This window comes from Limulus polyphemus, unplaced genomic scaffold (genome assembly GCF_000517525.1).
Source record: "Limulus polyphemus unplaced genomic scaffold, Limulus_polyphemus-2.1.2 Scaffold195, whole genome shotgun sequence".
NCBI classification, from domain to species: domain Eukaryota; kingdom Metazoa; phylum Arthropoda; class Merostomata; order Xiphosura; family Limulidae; genus Limulus; species Limulus polyphemus.
This window is the reverse complement of record NW_013665805.1, coordinates 619698-628965: the sequence shown is the minus strand read 5'-3', so window position 1 is coordinate 628965 and position 9268 is coordinate 619698. Positions and strand designations below refer to the sequence as shown.

General features: G+C 34.1%; 1 protein-coding gene across 5 annotated transcripts in view; it reads right to left on the bottom strand.

Moving 5' to 3' along the window:
• LOC106478277 (ELAV-like protein 4) overlaps nucleotides 1–9268 on the bottom strand; it is an 88729-nt gene that overhangs the window by 13556 nt on the left and 65905 nt on the right. The gene's annotated exons all lie outside the window — the stretch shown is intronic.

The window sequence follows — 9268 nt, the reverse complement described above, 5'->3', positions numbered from 1 at the left end:
GTGTGTGTGTGTGTGTGTGTGTGTGTGTGTATACATACATATATATATATATATACACATATACACACACACACACACACACGTAAACGCTTGAATTTGTATTGTTACGTACCCTGAATTTTCTAGAACGACTCCACACGGCTATAAATATAACCAACGCGACGCGCTAAAAAGGAGAGTATAAATTATTAGTTTGCTACAGTCAGTTTGTTATAAGCTTCGGAAGCTATAACTGTGATTGTTATAACGCCTATCAATCGGAAAACTTCAGATATATGACCAGGAGCATTTACAAAGTTCGAACATTATAACTCATTTAACTTAAATGGATTCTTGTAGGGCATTAGTACTTTCTCGAAAATATTACATAACGTCACGGTGGAAAACCCGGTGTGTGTTTGTGGCTGATAAATAACGAAGGACAAAGCTAGCTGACTTATCGCGAAGTGAATTATACCTACATCAACTCGTAATCAACTCGCTCATCGTGAACCCTCGATAAGATATCGAAGAAGTTGTAGACTAAAAGGAAGACTTTATATTGCTTGATTATTTATAAATAATTGTTTGTAATAATTGTTATTGTAAATTGTACTGCTGTGTGTATATTAAAACGTATTTGTGTTAAAAATGAAAACTGTATCAATCTTGTTGGCAAACATCATAAACTGATTATATATCAGCTTTTACTTAACTACTAAATCCAAAGTACAATTTAACTATTAAATTTATCAGTTAACTCAATTTCAGTCTATTTAAAATTCTAATACGTAGCATAATATATAGAGTCAAAGCAGTTACTTGCTTCAAGTGTAAAGCGATTTTCATGTTAAGATTAAAAATACTTTTCTCCTTTTAAAAATTAATACAGTTCTTTGGTGTAATCCCTAAAACCTCAGAACTAAACTTGTTTCCAACCTATTTTTCGATATATTCACTACCCTAATTTTATGTGAAGTCAGTTTGACCAGCCTCTCTTAACCATCATAAAAAAATACAAAATAAATCAAAATTATCCTTCGTTTCTTTCAAGAATTAATTTAAATTGTAGCAGGAAATTACATTTGCTTACACTAAATAATTTAAAGCTCTTAACATTATACATCCGTTTCTAATCAAATTTTATTGTCAAGACTCTCAAGCTTTGTAACAAACCGTTTGGATAAGTATCGTATGGCGGCATCAATATCTAGATACGCATCGTATCAGCCCTAGTTTCTAGTGGCAATATTTTGCAAGGTTTAACCACAAACTACATCTTTATTTAATGATTATGAACTACAACATGTTCGTTTAGTATTAAAAGAGGAAACATTTCGACCCGCTATTAAATTGTTGTTGGATGCTTGTTGTTAAGCGCAAAGCTACACAAAGAGCCATCCGTGCTCTGACCACCACGGGTATCGAAACCCAGTTTCTAGCGTTGTACGCTATTAAACGTTCTCTATTAGCCCAACTCTGTGGAGCTTCTTCTAAACAACGAAAATTAAAATATTTTTCCACAGTTAGGTTTATGATGGTGAGTAACTAATATTTAAAGCGAGAAATGTGAAGTTTTAGGGATTCGAGAAAGATACTTCGTAATCAAAAAGAAATTTAACAGAACAATATCAAGTTTAATTACGTCCCTTGATATTAGGTTCTATTACATTTTTTATTTATTTAAACAACTATTGAGAATTTAAGGTTATTTATACTTATAGTACGAGTAATGAACCGAAAAAAGTTTATCGTTTCAAATGCGTAACTTTAAATATTTTGGGTATCGAGCTTAATATTAATATACCAACAATGACAACGTAATGTCCGTGAAAAAAAAAAGAAGTTGATAACAACATAACTTAAAGAATCAACAATGATTGAATATCTTCTAAATCCAGTATCCATTTACCTTTGATCTGGAATTCATAATGCTGTCAACAGCGACTGTTTCTCATTCAATAATGTGATATACTATTTTGAGCGCAGCTGTTTTCTAGAATTGTCGTGACAACCATTTTACTGGTATCAAAAGGGGAAGGAGCATCTGCTTCAGAGGGGCTAACTAATCTGTTTTTCGTGTGTACTATAGATTTGGTCAAACTTGCTGGGCACGTGCCAAACATGCATAGTATACAACAAAAGCTGCCAGCAAACAAACGGAAGTATTCTGATCAGCTGTCAAGCCTTACAATAATAGAGGACGTTACAGTCGCGTTGGAGAGGAGGTGGGAAATGAGGGAGGGGGGGAGGATATTTGAAAGGAGCGTCAGCTGGATGAACTTCATGCATCACTACACACTTGGGATCTTATTGTAGGGCTGTCTACGCCTACAGATCTGAAGTTGCGTACTAATTCTCTAAAACCTACATGTTTTTCCTAAAATGTCATTTTCTAAAACTTGTTTGCCTCCATCCCTAATCCAAGTTATGTTCCATCAACAATTAGAAACTACGTTCCCATAGCAACTAACTTTCCCAGAGTTGCTTCTACATATTACAAAGAGTGAGTATGAAAGTCAAAAGAAATCGCCCAATGAAATTGAAACGCACTTTAAAGAGCATCCAATAAAAAAGTTTTGTACGTTAGAAGATCAGTAATAAAATATAAAACTAGGCAAAAAAAGAAATCAGCTGGTGCAATTGAACTTATACGAGTGTTTAAAGTTATTTCCTAACCGAGTATGAACACACAAACCACGTTTCCAAATTGGCCTGCCTCGGGCATTTCACCATTTCCTAGTGTGATGCACAAGTTTATTTCATATATAATTTTAAGTTGTTTTCTCAACCTGTATAAAACCAAGTTAAATTATGTAATAACTGATTTACACACTTCTAGAGCGACATAATGGTCTTGTACTATGGTTTACCAGCAGTTTCTTTGGGCGAATGTATACTACTACTACTACTAGCATTTTTCTTGTTAAGACTATGATGATCCTCATCATTTGGTTAAAAATAGTTTATTTTATTTAATACTACCTGGAGTACCCGTTCCCTGGACGGAAGTTATGCAAATTCATGATTAATGAAATGTTATCTTGGGACATGAAGAGTTGCTTCCCTTATATGCAATTGTAAAAAACGCCAAAAGTCCCATAAAATGTTTAACAACAACTTTGCATACATCTCCCCACGGACCCAAAAACCTCCATACCAATTTGGGTGAAGATCCATCCAAACCCTGCGAGATATTTACATAGACATACAAACAGTAAGTACTATTATATTTACATAGATACATCAGTATCACTGTGGAAGCCATAATTTAATCACCCTGCTTCCTTATACAAATTTGTAATTAAATAAAGATAAAATTATGATGTTCCGCATTACCAGATTCATCTTATAAATTCACTCATTTCTTATGATTTAATAATTAATTGAAGCTGAAACTAGTAATTCTCTTATAAATCCAAGGATCTTAACTCCAAATAAATAAATAAATAAAAACGTTTTAAAATATTTCTAGTAACTGTAGATTATAATTTCATTTCGAGGATGTTTATTTTAAGTCGAGTAAGTTTGGAAATCAATATAGTTTAATTTTTAGTTCAAAAGTGAAATATAGAAAGCTTAATTTCTTTAGCGAGTTACATCTTTAACTTGCATCATTCAGAATCAATTAGGTGAGCTCTGTAGAGTTCCCTAGTTTCCCAGCGCCGCATATTTCAACAAACTAAATATTGAAGTTTTTGATATATGCAACTCGAATTACAGATATCTACTTAACCCAATAAAAGAACACCCCCATTGACTTTCCACATATACACACACACACACACACACACTTGTCTAAACTATTTATGCAGCAACGAATTGTGGGTTCATGACTTTTTTAAATTGATTATCATACGAGTATCTTATAAAAAAAATCAAATATTGCAAGTAATCCGCCCCCATGTGTTTTACATAGAAAGTGAGATATTTCGCCCCACGTGTTTTGTAAAAAGTCGATACTGTGAACTAATGAGCATTCACCTAGTTTATATTTTAAAAGGGTATTGTTTTTATGTGTAGAACTCAATCTCTAAGTCACGTTCTGTCACAAAACAAAATAATCTTTACACAGACTTAAGTATCGGTTCAAAGTATGGGTTTAATACAAAGAACAGGATAAAAATAAGTTATTATTTCGGATTACAAGTTTCCAAATAAACTCCTGTGATTTTGTATAGTATCTAGCAATACAAAAGATAGTACATTACTTACCATCTAATTAGAAACAAATGTAACTACTTTTCAGGCCCGTACGTAGAATGTTTTAAAGGGGGGAGGGGGGGTTCTAATCAACACGCAAAGCATGCTAATCCTACGGGGGTTTGGGGGCATGCTCCCCAGTAAATTTGTAAAAAATATAGCTTATACAATTGCATGGCTGTTCCACAAATATCCATCGAAAAGTCAACAAATCATCATTTTGTTGTAACACTGCATGGGGAGATACTTAAATTATCATAAATGTGTATGTTTTATTAAAGTAAAGTACTGTACTATCTGCATGGAGAGTAGTTAGTAATTGTTAAATTATATTACTAATTTAAACAACTCCATGCATGAGTCTACTTCAAGCCAAAAAATGCAAATGCTTCATCAGAAGAATGTAGACTATGTAAAAAACGTTAAGTACCTAAGTTGCTGCGTTATAACTAATTAGGCATACTTTTTTTTACATCACCAAAATACGGGATTCCGTTAGTTAGTGAGACATGGTTGCCGTTAATAGCTATCATTACCAGATTTGATGTTAACAAATGTTAATTCCACGGTCTGTATTACCAAGAAGTTTCCTTAGTAACAAATATATATATACATTTAAACGCTAACCATGCAGTGTTCTAAAACAAAGTTTTTGGGGGTGGGGAAGACTTGATTCAAGAAATTATCATCTTATTTTACATTACACGCCTTTTGGTAAAGGCCCACGTTTCGAAACGTTTTAAACTCTTTTTGTTGCCGTTATATCATTTTGTTACACTCTGATCTGCATATTATAAAAGAAATCGAACAAACCACTCCATATCATAAAGATAACCTGCAATGGAAACGTTAACTATAATTTTCCGTTTCCGACTTACATCAGTTATACGTGCTTTAACGAAGAATAAAGTGCTTTTAGCTCACAATGAATGCACTGATTTAACTGATAATTAGGTGGCAGGATACTTGTCAAGCTTTAACCTAATGCCACGCCCAAACCTGCTTACATGGCAGCTACGAGATAATTCAGTAAGCCTTGAGAGTTTGTAGCTATGTTTTCGGTTAATGGTATAGGGACATGTCCCGTCCTGTATAAGGCAGGGAAGCAAATTTACCCCCCCCCCTAACAATGTTGTACGCTTTATCCTCTAATACATTCGATAACAAATACCACAAAAAGGAGTCACTTGAATTCATTCTTTTCGAATGAAACAAGTCAAATGTTCACTGGCAAACTAAGTCTTATTATTCAGAAAATCGGCAACCAATCAGATAAGACACACACAGTACGTCAGTGGTTAGAAGGAATGTTCTTGCTTCGGCCGGTCTTGCTCAGAGTTGTATTTACTCGAAAACAGATATAAATCGCGATATTGTCGAAGGAAAGACTAGGAGTTGAATGACTATTACTTATCAGTAGAACTGGCTACTGACGATAACAGCTATTCTTCTGGAGTTTATTAAAGCTTCTCACGCAAGATTAAGAGGGAAAAAAATACTATGTCGCAATGCTCATCATAGGTAAGACCGTGCGGTTGATCAGAGAATGTGCCGTATTCGAATGACGTACATATGTGTGGAGAAGGTAAATACTTTCTTGGTCTATAACATTATAAAAAAAATGCAGACAAGTTGGAATTATGCGTAGTATCTCTAGTGAGCATTTAACACTAGTGCACGTCTTGGTACGTTAAATACACTCGGGTGCCGCACGTGCCTGAACTTTACAGATATTTAACGACTGTAAGTGTCCTGTATGTCTTCACTATTCGGCTAAAAATCACCAAATACAATTTCTCATGTTAATTCGGATTATATCGACCCTTTGCTAGTTTCATGTGTTAAACCGGAAAAGTTCCCACTTCCTAACAAATATCGTAACTGTATACTATACCCATCAGTTACAAAATGTGACATAGTACAGATAATACTCGCACTTTATAAGGAGAAGTACTAGCACTGCACATCCTAGCTTAAATGACTCACCCCCAGTGAATTTTACGGTGCACTACCATGTATAAGTTATGGAATAAGGTAAGCACTTAGAAAAAATAGCCAGTCAGTCATGAGGAGCCGGACCTTCCAAGAGAAGTGGTCATTTGATAAAGCACTAGTAGTAAGAGCATCAAACTTATCAGTCCTACAGAAAATAATTAACAACAAAAGGAAGGATGCCATTGAACATCTTGCAGGCCGTCCAAATTTAATCACTCGTTGGTCCATACGAACTGTGAAACGTATGAAATGAAGATACAGAGACGCCACAACTCCTCGGTTGCTCTATATAGCCATAACTGCAAAGCGCCGGTTTTTGTGATACATTAAACGTGGACATTTCGGTGAACATCAACAGAGTTAGTTATGTTGAGCGATGGTTCTTGCTGCTGTTTTAGGTATGGCAGTCGTTTCGAATATTTACGATTGGTCAGGTGGGATCATAGTGTTAGTTTGTTTTAGCTTGTTTGGATTTGGTTCACTTGTAACAACTAAAGGAGACATTATTGATTTATTGTATTGTAAGATTCTGGACAATGCAGCACTAACTACCACAGGTGTTGCCTAACAGTAGTTTTAATACAAGTAGCAACCAGAAGATGGCCAGGCCAGAAAAACATAACCCGAACTTAATTACTTTGGAACGCTTTCAGAGATGAACAAATTCTAAAAGTTTGCATCTGTAACTACTTTGCAAGAGGAATGTCAATATATTCCACCAGATGTACATTAATGATTGATAGTAAATATTAGTAGCAGAGACAAGGTTGTGATTAAAGTCAAATGTGCTTTTTACTCCCGATTTAAATTAGGTTGAAAAATACTTTTCTGCAAACTTGATTAAAAAAACCTTTATATTACTGATACCGTTTAAGAAATCAAAATTTGGATTAATGTCTGACTGAGTTTCAAAATTATGAAGCCCTGATTATGAAATCCCTTATCTCTTAAAATCTGTGTAAATAAAGAACTAAACTTATTAATTCCCTGCAAGTTCTCATTGAAGTAGTTTATATTTTTAATACATAACCGGCTATATCAGCCCTTAAGATTACCACTTATCCAACAAGGATACTCGGAACAGTACAGAAAAAGAAGTCTATACACGAAGCAGCATAGGTGTATAATATTTAACAAAATCCTTTAAAAATAAGAAAATTATTTTACTATTTATACTGTTATGTCAGTTGTTTTTTTTAAATTACTTCCAGAATCTATTAAATCTTCTCCTAGTTTATGGGTAAGTTACAACTCCACGGCAAGTCTGGATTTAGACCCTTTGAGACTCCATGCAATACTGCGATGCTGAGAGGCTCCCCTTTCTAGGGTGATTCAAAATTGAAGTACCTTTCTTTGGGGTTCGAGCCTCGTTCTCTTGCTATGAACATGTTTCTCAGAATACAGAGATACCTGCCAACCCGAATATTTGCAATGGCTACAGCATTACTTTTGGCAAGTGTAATCCAGCTCAGCTGACGAGTTCTGCTAATGGTTGAAAGGCCTGAATGAGAGCGACTTGTGGCGAACAAAGAGTTCCGTTAAATTCACATCTCCGATTTGAAGAACCATATATAATGGACTAATTAAGAAGACAGTGACATCATCGACAATCAAGCGTGATTTTAACTACTTTTGTCAGGCCTAAAAGAAATGTGATAATTAGTTATTGTTTAGGTTACTATAGTGCTTATCACAATACAACTACTCTTACATATCGAAAAATGATAAAAACAGCCTACTAACTACTTTCCTCTTCAATATTCATACGTTTGGACACCAACTACTTTCGTTCAAATGTGCCCGTTTACAGCAATATTAAGCTTTTTAAATCAAATAAAAATTGACTGTATTTTAATCGTATTTGTTGGTTGAACTATCCTAACTGAAGAGCGCATGTGGAAAAGTTAACCAAAGTACAAAGTCACATTTACTGGTAACTAAGCAGGCCACTTGACTGGATAAACTGTTTTAGTTTTGCCAATCATCTTCCTCTGTGCACAAAAATAAATCTTAAAAGACGATAAATTGAAAATTCAAATACGAATTAATGAAGAAATAAAAATTACATAAATTCATAAAGAAATAAGAATAATCCTTTAAATACAATGGCGTTTTTATATCTGGACGACGCCCCCCCCCCAACAACAAACACAAACGATTTATCGAAGTTTTTTTGTTTTTTTTATATAGATTCAGAAGATATCTAAGTAAAGGTATACTGGTAAGTGGATGCGTTAAAACAAGGGAAATGTAAATTTCTTACATTAGGCAAGTTTTCAAGACTTATCTCTAGACAAGTAGAATACTTACAATTCTTATCAACATCCACTTAGTTGTGTGTTTGATAGAGAAATAAAAAAAAATCTAAAACACCAATCATATTCATCAATTACAGAAAATGAAGAAAAAATATATTGTTACTTTTATCGGGCATTCAAAAACAACGTTTCAGCAGTGAACAGGAAATAATTTTATCACACTAAAAATTATCATAATTGGGGGGGGGGTAATAAACTTGAATTGGTGTACTATTACGCTTGTTCTTTACTATAGTTTGTACTAAAATGGTTGTCAATTTAAACTAAGGTAATTTTAGATTTGAAGAAAATATCTCCAATATGTTTTCAGTGGCAAACTTTATGGGAGGGGGGTGTATGATTTAATTACAAACTGGCACGAGCTTTGGCAATAGGGTTAGAAATAAAACAGAACTTTACTCTCCAAATACTACTAATAAACAATATTTCAACCAATAATGTTTCGCCATTTCAGCGTCATCAGGGGTACTAACACAAAATTTTACTACTAGACCTGATGACGCATACGTGGCGAAAAGTTAGATGAGGTTATTTTATATTATTATTATTATTATTATTATTATTATTATTATTATTAGTAGTAGTAGTAGTAGTAGTAGTTTGTAGAGAGTAAAGGTGTTTTTTAACTTTACTGCCAGAATCTAAATCCCTCCAGTATGCACCACTAATTCTGAAAAATGTTTGTTTGTTTGTTTTGAATTTCGCGCAAAGCTACACGAGGGCTATCTGCGCTAGCCGTCCCTAATTTAGCAGTGTAAAACTAGAGGGAAGGC